A 15,309-nucleotide genomic window follows, 5' to 3' on the forward strand; every position below is an offset into this window, starting at 1 on the left:
TCACATCATCGGACAGATAATGGATCTGTGATAAACTGTGGGACCGAATTCGAAGAAATTAAATGAATCTGCAACGCGTTGGGGAAACATAAAACCGAAATGAAAAACATATCGTTATGATACACGTGTAATTCTTATCCTTCGTAAAAAGTAAAGGATAATCAGTTCACGCGGGTACGTGCAAGGTACGTGGGTCGAAGGTCGATAGAGTGATCTCGAGACCGCGATACTTTTTAATAAAATTTTTTTTATACTTCTAATCTTTTTTGCAAACCGCAGAATCAGGATCGATGTGAAACAGCAAGATGAAAGAGAATCTCAACGAGATGTAATGGAAGAAGTTGCGAAAAAGTTTTTCTGCCCGTTCGCTTACAGATCACTTACACGCACATTCGTATGAGGTTCTTAACAAAAAGTACAGATAAATTTGCGAATGGTTATAAATCATACTTGTCGTTTTCTTCGACTAAAAAATGACAATGAGAAAATAACCGGCATAAAGCGGGGGTAACACCTCGTTCGATTATCAATTACATAAAAACTTCTGTACCACCAAGAATAATGTCTCTTTTTTCTTTTATCGATTAATCATTCGTTTCAATTCAGTTTTATTTTTCATGAAAAAAGTTACTCGCAAAACGATTAGCTGCTACATAACCTCAGGGGGGGTTACATAAATGGATATCTCGGAACAACATGGACAGATAGATATGTACCCTAGGGTGGGTTGAAAAAAATTTATTTATTTTTTTTCTCAGCATGGGGGCGGAATTTGTACCTTATGGAAAATGAGAATTTTTCAAATGTGGAAAAAATTTTTTACTTGATATTTTGAGGTAGCCTACTCGTTTTTTGAATGAATAATTAATCAAGTGGGGTACTTCCAGCAAAAAAATTTTTTCCAACTCATGATTACTCGATCAATTGCATGAGTAGATGATTTTGGCTTTCAGATTTGGTTTTCCTGAGCTGATTATATGTGAGATTACTCTTGAAGAACCAAAAGAAAAATCGATTTTTGAGCAAAAAATAAATCATTGTTTTAATTAGGTTTAATATGCTTTTCTTACGTATTTTGACCTCAGGAATCCGAATCTGTAAGAAAAATTGATCTATCTCCAAAATTGACCGAGTTATCGCCAATTTTCAGCTTTTTGGGGTCAAAAATAAAAAATTGATTTTCTAGTCTATCTTAATGTAATTTGAGCTCAGGAATCCGATTCCGAAAGAAAAATTGATCTATCTGCAAAAATGTCCGAGTTATCCCCATTTTTTCGCATTTTTTACCATAAAAATGGGGATATCTCGAAGGGAAAAAATCGTAGCTCAATTTGGACAACGGATTCGTGTTCCTGAGGTCAAATTACATAAGAAAAGTGCCATACGATCGATTTTAAAAAATAAAAATTTTTGGCCAAATTTTGAGATTTTTCCAAGGGGTACCCCTTACGATTTTTTCAAATTTTGGCAAAAATTTTTTATTTTTTAAAATCGATCGTATGGCACTTTTCTTACGTAATTTGACCTCAGGAACACGAATCCGTTGTCCAAATTGAGCTACGATTTTTTCCCTTCGAGATATCCCCATTTTTATGGTAAAAAATGCGAAAAAATGGGGATAACTCGGTCATTTTTTAAGATAGATCAATTTTTCTGTCGGATTCGGATTCCTGAGCTCAAATTACATTAATATAGACTGAAAAATCAATTTTTTATTTTTGACCCCAAAAAGCTGAAAATTGGCGATAACTCGGTCAATTCTAGAGATAGATCAATTTTTCCTTCAGATTCGGATCCCTGAGGTCAAAATACGTAAGAAAAGCATATTAAATCCAATTAAAACAATGATTCATTATTTGCTCAGAAATCGAATTTTTTCTTGCTTCTTCAAGAGCAAAAAAATCTTAGGAATCCAAATCTGAAAGTCAAAATCATCTACTCATGCAATCGATCGAGTAATCATTAGGTGGAAATTTTTTTTCTCAACCCACCCTAATGTACTCCCTGTGTGTGCATAAATGATTATCAACTTACGCCACCGTATTGCTATAGTGAGAATAAACAGGCGGCTGGCGTCTGTGCGCGTGATGATCACGATTTGTAACGTATGCATGTGTGTAATTTGCTAAGGAAATAAATGAACTTTCACAATAAGACGCGCTTCTACACGGAAATTTCTCATTGCTGCGGTAGTTGCATGCGGAGTTAATTTATTCATGTTGAAATTAAACCGGTTCGGGGGAATATCATTTGAATAGAGGAATTTACTCATAGCTGTCGATTTAAAACGGCAAGAAGAAAAAGAAGAGACACACCAAAAAACTTCGATTCGTGCGGTGTACGGTATGCCCGTGACGTGGAAATAATTCGTAATCGATTGGTTTGGTTTTCTTTTTTTTTCTGGTTGTGATATAAAAATCCTCATAGAAAATACGCGACTTTGAAAGAGTTTCTCATTATTCTTTCAGCGTGAAGCGAAGTTTGATCCACGTGATCGTTTCGATCCCAATAAATTCCGGGTAATTAATTCCTGAGGCGGTGTGTCTGATTGACTATTTGAAATTGGGTAGTTAACGACCAAATGATCCGAGATAAGCGCTCCGCGTAATCTCAAAGCACTTCTAATGTCCTGACCTCTTTGCGATCCAACAAACCGTACGACAATAAGCAAAGCGAGAGATAAAACGAAGCAGAAGTTTTTTTTTTCTTTCAAGGCGCAACTGGTTGGGTATACGAAACCGAATGTTCTGCATTTATAGAATCATCATAAAAAATCAGGTTTATTGTATTTAATTTTTAACGAAAGAATGAAGATGGTCTTCGCTGTAAAATCGCATCATCGATCGATCGGTAGATGTGTTTCAGGAAAATGAAAGAAAATAAATGATTCAAGAAATGCATCGGAGGTCTAAAACTACACGGGTTTCACCTATGGCATATGCAGAAGAACAACGGAGCCGCCGAATGCAATAAGCTAAAAGTTTTTGACCACGTGCCAACAAACTGTGTTTCTACATCACGTATATGGTTGCACCACCCTACTATATACTCGCCATTTATAACGTTATACATGCGGATTAACGGGATTGCGGTTCACCTCAGATTGGCTCGTCGAATTTCTAACGTCATTTATGTTACACGTACGTCAATTAATCGGCATGTTGCACTTCTACCGAGTTGGTTTATTTATTTATCCCACGAGAATCATGCTGACGATGTTCGGGTCCGTTTTGCACATCGATTTTCAAAAATCCTAAAAAATAATGCTTCGAAAAACTGACGTTGTACCGTTTACGACGATGAGACACGAAAAAAGGGCAAAGAAAAATATGTACTAAAAAAATTGAAATCCATTTTTAAAAAAGTCGAACGCGATTTCGTTTTTGGAATTCCGTATACGGCACAGGTACATATATACAAAATTTCTGAAGAATGTCATACCTTCAATTTTTGTACGCACATGGTATGGATATATTATATGTAGTTTGAAACTGCATCGCGCGTAGCAAAAATTTTTATGTACAGCCATGCGATCCAATTTCATTTCGGTGTTGATACTGCGTTGAAAAAAAAAAGGGAAGATTAAGCAAAAATGTAGAAAAAAAAATTTCGAGTGGCAACTTCAGCGAAGTACGATAACTCGAACACGAGGCGTAAAATCGACTGGTAATTTTGAAACGCGATATAAACCGTGGTAATAAAAATTTTAAAACCAATAGGCATGAATGTAGATATGCAGAATTTTTACATCCCTGTACAAACAGTGTAGAGCTAAATAATATTTTATTACATTCGTATCCGTGATGTGGAAATTTTAGTTATACTTTTTTTCTCTCATCCGTCATATATGTAATACCTACGCAAGTGCAATATACATATACCTCTTCAGGAAGGATAACGATCCCGTTTAAAAAAAAAACGAAAAGATAAGAAAAAAATTAACAGCACAGCAACGCAACTGCGTTGTGCAGGCAGTGTAACGTTTGCAACATCGTGATCTGTGTACTTCTGCTAAAAATTGCAAAAAAAAATGAAAAGAAAAATGCTGCAAACTTTTTGGAGGAAAAAGAATGAATAAGAATGACCTTTTTGTTCTGAATTAGGATAATCATTTGCAATGATCGCTTTTTGAACTATTTGTTTTCCTCTTTTATGTTACGACGACGATGTTCGTTACCTTCAGTTGAATAATTAGAGAAATTTATTTTCTCGTCGACATTTGGCGACCACCTAATTTATAAAGTAAATAATGTCATTAATTCATTCGTGCAAACTTATTAATTTTTATACCTCGCGCCTCGGGTGAACTGATACTTTTTCTTATTCGTCTTCTCGTTTTCTCGTACGCTATTATAAATAGACGAGTTCGAGTTTCCAAACACTGTAATATGTGAGACACCGATTTCGATGTCACATAATATTCGTAACTCTACGCGATTCGTACATACCTATATACATACACCAATCGATCCTCCACGATCTCATATCATATTTTATTAGCCCCGAAATTTCTTCGACTTTTATATGTGTACAGCGTTTATTGCGAGAAACGTCCTTGACGTGTACAGCGGAGCATTAATTTATAAGAGAGAGAGAAAGGGACTCCTGACGAATCGTTAGAGAATCAAATTCTATTCGTTGAATCGGAATATACGATACGTAAACGAATCGTTCGTCCAACGACGTTACCCATCCCGTGTACGTAGCCGCGTAATATTTAGGCACCGATACGCGTCCGGTAAATCGAACTCTATATCAACATTACATAAATGCCATAAGCAACTTGACTCTTGTGATCTTCAACGGTTACAGCTTCTCGGTATGACCCAATCAACCGTATAAATCCGGTCTAGTCGCGGAGACTGGATACTGTACTGGGTCGACCGCAGACGTAACAGGATTCACTGACGTTAATTACGCCTTATGAATTACCGAGGTTCGACCACGTCGTCGTCTTATGTGCCACAGGTATACATACACGACTCCGATTTTGCAAGACAATTTTATCAACCACGTTGCACAAGTGGAAGCGAATAAAAAAAATGTTCACAAATAAATAACCAATGGAAAATGACGAATAAACGAATCAATTGGTTTCATCTCACATTCGAAAAGTACGTGTACTTCGCGTCCGATATCTCGTTGCGGACGATTTCGAGCATCCTGCTTCGGAATAGGCTGACCGGGCGGTAATTTGATCATCTTCTTCCTTTATCTGAACAACATGCTATTCTGCAATTGTCGCGATGAGTATGAGCTTAAAAGATCATTAGGTTCGCCGTTGAAATATAATAACGGACACGACGAGGAATGTCCGGTGCATGTCACGTGCACAACGCATACCTACGCGATGCGTGCCGTGCGAACTGAGATGAGAAAAAAGAATTGGAAAAATGGCGCGTCTCGTCGTCAGCAACGTTCGCGATATAATCATTCATCCATTCATTCATCCATTAATGAATTCATTCATTCGCCACTGAACATTCGCCTATACGTTCGTTAATAATAACATATCCGCAGAGCGGCCAATAATTATGTATATTACGTATGTACGTCTATGTACATGTAGTGTAAATATTGAGTAAATAAATACAGCTGTTGCGTTTTTTCACAATGATTATTATCGACTAACGATAAGCTATAATCGTCGTAACGCGAGGAAGATAAGTAGGTAGTGATATGTAGGAAGATGATTACGTACAGTATACGCATATACGCACAGTTGAATTGTTACTGGCGATGTTTCAGTTGGGTGAGAAAAAGTATTGCCTTCGTTCTTCTTCTTTCGATTTTTTTCACCATTTAGTTTATTTCGAAGCAGTGGGAGCAACTGTGTCTATCTTTGAACAGTCTTTGTGCCTCGAGGGACACGGACAACGAATTACGATCGACGATATACGAGTGTAACACGACCGTGCACGTGTCACACGTGACATTAGCCTTTCCAAAGTACATACGTATGTATGAAAATAAAAAAAGGTGCAAGTAAATACGGTAAGTACATATAAAACGTAGATAAAATTAAGCACAGCTTGGAAACGACCTTGCAGTTGATAAACTGCACAAACTATAACACGAGCAGATACGTTTTGTTATATTAGAGCCATTATAGGCGTTATTATCTGCTTGTTAATTAACGCTGTTTTTTTCCGTATAAGCTTCGAGAGCCGGCAAATTGTATCTGGAATCGTTTCAAAAACTGAATCGTTTGTTTTAAATTTTGATGAAACATCTTTCTTAACTCCGTATTTGCGCTTTTTTAAAGAAGAGAACCGTTCGATTTTGTCATTGACGATTTCCAAGCAACGAAATTGAACGGTACCTCTTCATCCGATGAGTTTGGAACATGTGGAAGACCTTCCAAGTAGACAGACGACACGTAACACGAATAGGTAGGTGTGTACGCATATGTACGTAAGAAGGCGTCATCGGCTCGGTTCGTATCGTTTGATCGTGACGAATCGAACGAAATATAACGGACATAGGCGCGACTCACTCACCTGTAATTCTTGGCTAATCCGCGAGTCGCTTCATTAACAAGCGTTGACCGATGTTTTAGCCGGACGCATGCCTTCGGGCTAACGACACCACGCCGATTTAAATAGGCGTTGAACTTCCTTATTTTTCTTTCTCGTTCCTCCTCAACAATCCATCGTGGGTGTTTACCTACTCGATACGCCGATTGTAATTTTAATTATAATTCACTCACGGGTCATCTTAATTGGGATCACACACGCGTAATTAACGATTATTAATTATCACCAAGTTATAAGAACGTCGTCGACACTCACTGCTTTGTAATTTTGGACGTCACGATCAGCCTCCCCCCCCGATGGGTGTATAAAACGAAGGAGGGAAGGATGAAAAATTAAGTTTGAAAAATAAAGAGAAAAAAGAACTTTCTCCAACTTCTCATTTGTTTTATAATTAATCCACCGTTGTTTACAACGTCGTGAAATTCGTTAAGGTCGGGTCCGACGTGAACCGGAGACGCGAGACGAGGCGAAAATTCCTAAATCACCGGGACTGTTGTGCGCGGTATTTAAAGAAAGGAAACAGAAACGAGTAAACGTGGATAACGGGGAACGACTATAGCGGCGTACTCCGCAACGACCGCACTCGGACTGAACAGTCGCCGATTGACTGCAAACAAACTACGATACCTTCGGTACCGTTTCCCTCTCCTTATTGCACGTTACCCAGGTAAAATCTTCCCTCTTCTTCCCTCTTCTTTTGCTCGGGTATTTTCTCGCGGTCTTCACCTACCCTGTTCCAGACTAGTCGTCCTTGTCGCTTCCCTAGGTATTATTATTGCGTATGTATTCCTTATCTTCGGTCTCGCTTTTGCTGCCGGACGAGCAATTATACGTTGCGAGCACGATGAGCATGAGGTAAAAAAAAGAAGAGAAGCTAGAGGTGCTCCTCTGGGGGCAAAGAGTAGGCAGGTGGGGAGAGGCTTCTTTGCGTGAAAGCGTCGCCTTAGCTCCAACGGTTAATTTGCATCGCCGAGATATCTTACGTAACGCAGATTTACAAACATGAGGGAACGGGCTCGGGCTCGATACGCGCACCTGTGACCGCGTGCGTTGAAAGAATTTTGAAAAAAAACGGGGGAACGAAAAATCAACAACGCGCCGGCTGAATTAAATCTCTTCGCGAACGAGATGATTGATAAGGCGAACTAATTTTCATTTTCATTCCAATTTCCTTGAACGTCATTTTCACATCCTCAAAGGGTGTCTTCGAAGCGTCCCTTTGAACGAATAAAGGAGATGCGAAAAATTGGAAAAAGAATTTACTCGTAATTTCTTTGATAAAGTTTTGTACGAAATAGATAATCCAAATAGTTAATCACGCGGTAATCAGGGCTGTAACGGCAGATCCCATTGTCGTTGAGGATTTTAATTTTCACCATCGAATTAACGCGGGGGCTTTGTGACGTCCGTCGAGTTAATTGAGGTTTTGTTCATTTTTTGTTGGCTTAATTTTTATTTTCATCCGATTTCGTTTTTTTCATCTCCCAAATCTCCGAAAAAAGAAATACACGTTATATGCTCGGTTGGAGTTTGCGAAGAGAAATCTTTCGGATCCCAGATTCGAGGGAAATGAAAATTCTTATACACCTCGCCGAACTTCGAGTGAATTAGAAGTGGCCACGATGATGAAATAAAATTATAAAAAAAAAAAAAAACAAAAAAAAATGGTAACATTCTAAAATATTGATCGTCCTCCGTTGAGCTTTATATACAACGCACATACATTTATACAAGGACAAAATGAGATCGCGGAGCGCGAAGAGTTAAAAGCCGTGACAAAGTCTGATGACGGCAAAAACTTCGAGAGATTCAGAGACCAGAAATGCGGGTAGGGTGTGTTGTATGGTCGCGGTACGCCGTGAAAGAGGGATGAGAGCTGCGTAAGAGAGAAGGGAAAACGACGTGCGGATAGAATTCATAATGACCCTGGATGAGCCGAAGGAGAATGTGGAGGTGGAAGAAATTTTGATAGAATAATTTGAGCTTTGTCTGGGGTAGGGAGAAATAGAGGAAGGGAAGACGAAGAGCCGGGCGCCCCGGCGCGGGGCGAAGGAACGTGCAAAGCGGGCAAATCGGGTTAACGGGATGCTGTAGTCAATTCTTACCTTCCGCCGTAAATTTCCTCAAATTTCTCCGCAGTCAGAGCTCTCCGTGTGCACAATTTTTTAATAACCCGATAACGAATCGTCAAAAAATTTGTCCGCGTCGGCACAGGTGGTTCGACGGTTCTCAAAAAATAAAAATAAATAAAACAAAACCAAACTGGAACCGAAATAAAATGAAGAAATCGAAATCGAAATCGATATCTTTCTTTTTTCGCAACGGCACGTTGTTCGACTCCCTTCTGAAAATTTTCGTCACATCCGGCAGAGCCGAGACTGTGCACCTACACGTCGTTTATAAATTAACGTTCGTTTAATTTAAACGTGATGTACCAGCGGGTATTGCGCGCGTTGTACGAAATATGACTGCACAGGCAGCTATACGAGCTACACGTATGTTGCGATAATTTATCATTCTCTCTGTACATACGTTTACGCTTTGTACGTACGAACGTACATGGATGATGGTCAAGAGGAAGGAACCATTCGTATTTTATGTTTTACATTCAGAAATATATTTCAGCTGAACCACGATCGATCTGGTTTTCCATTTAATTCGTTTCACGCGCATTACAATATACAGGCTCTGCCCCGAAATAATGGCTTTTATGTACACATATTGCCTCTGGTTGGTTCTTAAATAGAGTCTCTACACCTATTATCGACGATCGGCATTGTAGCTCCAGGTATCGAATAGTAGGTCGATCGATCATCCCAAGGGCTTTTTAATTGATCGCCTCGACTAATTAAGCTGTTTATTTATCTGAATTATATTTTTCGAACTATTCATCCTGCAGCCGCGCTGATTCAAAGTAGTTGTACGAAGGTGTGTGTGTACACGGATATGTGCACGTGTAATAAAAGCATCATAAACATACCCACTCGACCCATGATATAATATCAAATCAAATATTCATTCAAAAGAATTGGAGAGAACATAATTTGGGTGTACCTGTATTCTACATGTATACGTACACATGTAATTACAAAAGATCTAATTTGTTTTTGCTATTACAATATCACGTGTGTTATCTATTCGCATCGATTCCACTTTCGAAATCTGATTGAACAGATGGAATAAATTCTAACGCGTTTTTTTTTTTTCATTTTCTTTTTGCAAGGGGGCGTGTATGTAACAAATAATGTAATATAAATCGCATCATTATCTCTCCGGCTCTGTTATTCGCGATAAAACTCTATCAACTGATGAACATTGTAATGAAAAAAAAGGAGGATATAATAAAAAAATAAATAAATAAATGAACGAAATGAAAACCGAAATAGAAAAAAAAAAAAAAAAAAAGTAACAGCAGTCGCAGGAGGAGCAGAAGCGAGGTCACGGAACTCGTTACAGAAATTTTATACAGGGAGTGGTACGGAGTTATAGAGTTAGAGTTAGAGTTAGACGAGAGCATCAGGTTCCGTACAAAAGAAATGCGAAGATGGGAGGATCTAGCCTGGGATAAGAGCAAAAAAATGAGGATGAAATAAAAATGAAATAAAACAAAAAAAAAAAAAATGGACAAAGAAAAATGAAGTATAGAAAAATGTGAGAGAACGCGCATAGCGGGAGCCAGGGGAAGAGATGAACTCGGTCGATTCTACTTTCGAGTTTCGAGTGATTATATTCGGAAGAAAGTTGGTACAAAATTTCTTTCTGTCTTCTCCCTCGCCCCGGCGTCGCCCCGGCGTCGCGACGCTTCGGTCGCTCGTAGTTCTAAGTTTGACTGTATCAATTTGTCGTTGCGCCCGAGCGTCCCGCAGCGACGGAAACTTTATTCTTCTTCGTGCAATAAGAGGAAAAGAATAAAAAGGTTACACGTATATTATGAAGGGGGTTTGGTACTCGTGTGATTTTCTACGGTGAATCGGCGAGAGAAAACGAACGACGAATATCGCGATAAGTACGTTTTTTATAATCCGAGAAACGAGTCGATCTTGGATCTGAGAACAATGTAAAACACGTCATTACCTTATGGTAATTGTAAAGTTTATTTTTTTTTTTCTCGTTCCTTCGTCAATTTTTCTTCTCCCTCTGTTCCTCTCCACGCTGCCTGCAATTGTTCAATTTCTCATGTAAATCAACCCGTAAAACGTAACGAATCCGACGCAGACTGAACAAAAACTCTACAACGATGTTATATATATATATATTTATGTATACTTTGTTTATTTCAAGTTTAATTGCTAATTTGTTTGACAGCATGCAGCAGCAGCAACATCGGCGTCAGATCGCGTATCTGTATGTACACGAAACACACATCTATACATAAGTACCAGTTAGCGATATCTATATGAAAGTGCTACCAGAGATACGACATACATCAGGTATTTTACATCCGAGCTATCGTTCAATTTTTTTTTTTCTAAATTTGCAGGTTGCTGAAACAGGTATAGGCATATAGGTATAATCTTCAATCGAGCATACTGTAAATAAATGTCTGAAAAAATGAGTGCGAGTTGGGAAAGTTATAATATATAATATTTCGTCTGCTCAACGACTGGCGCGTCGTAAACCGAGTAATTAAATAGAAATTTATTCAAGAAGAGATTGAAAAAAAAAAAAACCGAAAAACAAAAAATTCAAGGAAGATAAAAAACGAAATGAGATTGAATATTCAATGGAACGAACGGCCTCAGATTTCGAATTAGCCAACAATAGACGGAGAACGCTTGTTGGGCCGAGAATGTGTACGACAGGTATACATATATCCCACCTATTATATAGTCGTCCGCGTATAGTAGATAAAAAGATACACCCTTTGTATAGATGTATATATTATCCACACCCCCGGAGCTAATCAAAATTCTCCGCAGCGGTGAGATTTTTATAAAGCACAAGAAACTGCGGCAACTTCTTCTGTCAAAAGTGAAAATTATTTACCTTACACACCTGGGCAGGTACAGGTGTATATATATATATATGAGCACACGAGCCGCTGATATACCGACACGTGTATAATATGGATATACCGTATGCTACATAGCTACGTAACTGACTCGGTACATACACCCGAGAGTAAACCAAAATTAAATTTCGCTCTCGTACACTTCTTTGACGCAAGCTTTACAGGATGTATACATGGAAAATATGAATTTTTCAAGTAGAACCTCCGGGCAATCGATGACGGAATGTATAAGCGTATAAGAATCTATAATAATAATTATATATACACGCGAATCCCTATTCTACTAATAAAATCAAAATTCTAATACCGAATGCTTTGGCCCAAAATGCTCCGCGAAATGGAAGTAAGGGAAAAAGAAATGGTGAACGATGTCGGGGAAACCAGATTTTTTGTTAATAGCAAAAATAATAAAATAATAATTAATGATCTATCATTAGACCCGAATAAAGGAATACTCGATTTTTTTTTTCGTCTACAGCGACGTACACTGCAATTATTTTATTTTATTTTCTTTCCCAATTTTTTAGGCGATATAATTTTACACATACCAATACCCCTATACCGTCGTATAACCTCACCGTATATAAGTATAACAGATCGAATAAACTTCTGATTGGATAAGGATAATACGTTACGCTGCGTGTATAATGTATACGGACAATGGATACGTATAGGTATGCAGTATACCCATGTACGTTACGGTACATACCTGTATCGACAAGAGTTGGAAGCTCTGCGGAGCGTAACTCGCGAAAAGCCTCCGCGGTATTTCGGCTTCTATCACCCCAACCCCCTACTGGTAGCCTTTCCCATCGTTCCCACCGACGATACAGCTCGCCACGCCACAGCATATGGTATTATAGTACAATTCGCGATTTATAGACTTCCATTTTCTTCGGGACTCCCTGTACAGGAATGATTGTACAAACCATTCCACGTGAGCCGCGCGTTCTTCACTTTTACGTGCCGCGTGTGCCGCTATACATTTCCCTTTATTTTATTCTATTTTTGTTTTTTCATTTTCTTCATTTTCCCTTTTGTTTTTTGCACCCTGCCCCCCCCCCCCTCTGCCGGCTGTTTTCTCTTTCCTTTTTCCACTCTCCCTTTCATCTGAATGTATTATTTAGAGGCAATTTTCACCGTCGAAAATAAAAGAAAAGATGACCCATCCTGCGCAGATATTTATGTAGGTATGGAGGCAACTATAAAAAAAAAAAAAAAAAAAAAACGGCACATTGTTTCCTCGCACATGTACACGTATTCGGTTAAATATTTATTTATATAACTTATATTTATTCTGAAGATATACGAGCACGTGATATTACAGGTCTGTAGCGCGCATGAATAAATTAAACCAGCTTTTCTTCCGACGAATCGCTTTTTGTCTCTGCGTATGTGTTATATACCTTATTCAATTAGAGAGATACTTTTGTCTTTGGATCCAGTTAGTTCTGAAATTTGAAAATTTCAGATTTCATTACTGGGAATCGATCCATTTGAAAAATGATATATGCAGTCGGCATAAGATATTAATGAGGGGATCTTTGACGGGACGAAACTTGTATCTTTAGTGTCGCTGATTAAGACGTTGAGAAATTAAACAACATGGCATCGAGTGTCACGTGAGATAAGGACGTCATGGAGAAGAAGTGTAGCCTTGGGGAGTCACGTACTCCGGATGCTGCGGGAAGCCCCGATTCGCCGCTTCGGTTCCCGGGATCCCCGGTGGCACCCGGGCCCGATAGATTAAAGAGTCGCGGTACCTGGGCCCGTGATTAGATCACTAAAAAAATCAGAACGAGGGCGACGAGACCGCTGAGACATTGTGATTGTGTTTTAGGGGTCAGGAGGTGTGCAGAACTTCGCCGAGCTGGGTTAGAAAATTCTCGATACATGTAGATTGAAGGAAGAATAAAAGAAGATGCCACCCAACTACATCGAACGAAAAGATATCAATGAACGTGTAAGTTTAGTTTGCGAAAAGACCGATGAAATATTAAACTGGTCTTCGGTTACGTTATCGTATTCAAGAGATGGGTGAAATATAGAAGTATATATGTATTTCATCCCTATAATCACGATATATATCTATAATTTTTACGGAAGTGACTTCCGGCAAATTCATAAAAAGTAAATACATACATAATGGATAGAGCATATAAATGTTATATGTTATGTATATATATATATACAGTACCAATTTACCCTGAACCAACCGACCTTTGGAATTGAATTTGCTTACGAAGCAGTGACGTATAAAATAATTGTCAACCCAATTAATTATCATTGCTGACACGAAAATGGCGACCGAAGGTAGTGGTATAGGTGTAAGAGGAGACAGAAGCAGCGGCAGTCATTCGGGTGGATGTTGCGATATATAAGTATATTATATACACGTATACATATATATATATATATATATCGCGGTATACCTTTCAGGATGCTGAGTGCGCCGCGCGAGGAGAGTTCGCCGATTCTACGCTCTTAAAATTATATTACTCGCGGGAAACGACGTCAGGAGAGAGAGAGAGAGAGAGACTCGTGCGCTTTATTGTCGAGGAAGCCGAAGGTAATTAGCAAAAGCTGTAAATTAGCATTCATAACCAATTGTGCTAACTCAGGTAGGTATAACGTCCAAAAGTATACGCTCGATGGTACAGGTCGGTGTACTCGATCCGAATATTATCAAAAAAAAAAAAATATATATATATTCCGGACCACCAGATTGACGACGATGTTGCGAAGTTAGCGAAATATTTATAACGTTTGTTGTACCGTCTATCTGCAGTTACGATGTACAAAAGAAAGATATTAAATTGAGTAATTAAATAATTTCCTTTTATTTATTACGTGTATAATTTCGAGTCCTTTTTTACCGTTTAAAACAAAAGACATTACACTTTTAATGTGGGTAAAAATTAAAATTTAAAGATTACGAAAAGTGGAAATAATTACACTTCAAAGGTAATCCGACTTTTTTTTCTTTTCGAGAGAGAGAGAGAGAAAATTAAATTCTGTAGGTTTAAAAGACGCGATCCCTTTCTCCTCAGTTTTTTTTTTTTTTTTTTTTTTGCTTCTTTTCTTTGGTAACGTTCAAATTATACGCCGTGGGAAACCATCCGATCTATATTCAGAAACCTTACGCGAATTCACATTATTTTAAATGCTCAATGCTCACCCTTACCGCGGCCATTTCTTTTTTTTTTTTTGTTTTTTTTTAATGCCTCCTCAGACCATTTTTCGGTGGAATAAATCAGACGATATTGACCGATAGAAGGAAGAAGACACTTTCTATTTCGGCCTTTAACTGTAGATGCAGTGGAGCAGGCCAGTCGGCTACCGTCAAATACATAAAGTATATCATCGGTTCGACACAGATCAGTTTGGATAGCCGGACGAACCTTTCTGGGAGCAGGATTATTCGGATATCCGACGGTGTCATTAAAATTGGAGACCGCGCGGCTATCTTGAACTTTCGCGAACGAAAGTATACGAAACGACGATACTTGATACCGTCAGGTGAACTTTACCAAGCGTGGTTTTAATTGTGTCATAGATATACCGCGGATTTATTACGTCTTGTGGAAATAATCGTGGTAAAAGTTAAGTTTTAAATTGGTCTCTAAAACCTCGAGGATTTTATTTTCGTCCGTCCGTATACGTGTGCGTTAAAGATACGGGTAGTATACGTCGCGGTATACGTATACCATAGATTGGCTGCGATAGCCGGTAAAAGTTTTCTACTTTTAGTTGGCTTCTTCA

At 38.5% G+C, this 15,309-nt stretch overlaps 1 protein-coding gene across 3 annotated transcripts in view; it reads right to left on the bottom strand.

Annotated features, from left to right (window-relative positions):
- Positions 1-15,309, bottom strand: part of LOC105683508 (putative polypeptide N-acetylgalactosaminyltransferase 9) — a 160,509-nt gene that overhangs the window by 89,271 nt on the left and 55,929 nt on the right. The window contains exon 1 of one of the 3 annotated variants that reach the window (XM_048657353.1): positions 6,501-7,137. The exons of the other annotated variants lie outside the window; for them this stretch is intronic. The gene's annotated coding sequence lies outside the window, so the exon portion shown is untranslated. Of the gene's footprint in view, positions 1-6,500; positions 7,138-15,309 lie in introns of those variants that run through there. 3 annotated transcript variants of the gene reach the window in all.

This window comes from Athalia rosae, chromosome 1, assembly GCF_917208135.1.
Source record: "Athalia rosae chromosome 1, iyAthRosa1.1, whole genome shotgun sequence".
In the NCBI taxonomy this organism is placed as follows: Eukaryota; Metazoa; Arthropoda; class Insecta; order Hymenoptera; family Athaliidae; genus Athalia; species Athalia rosae.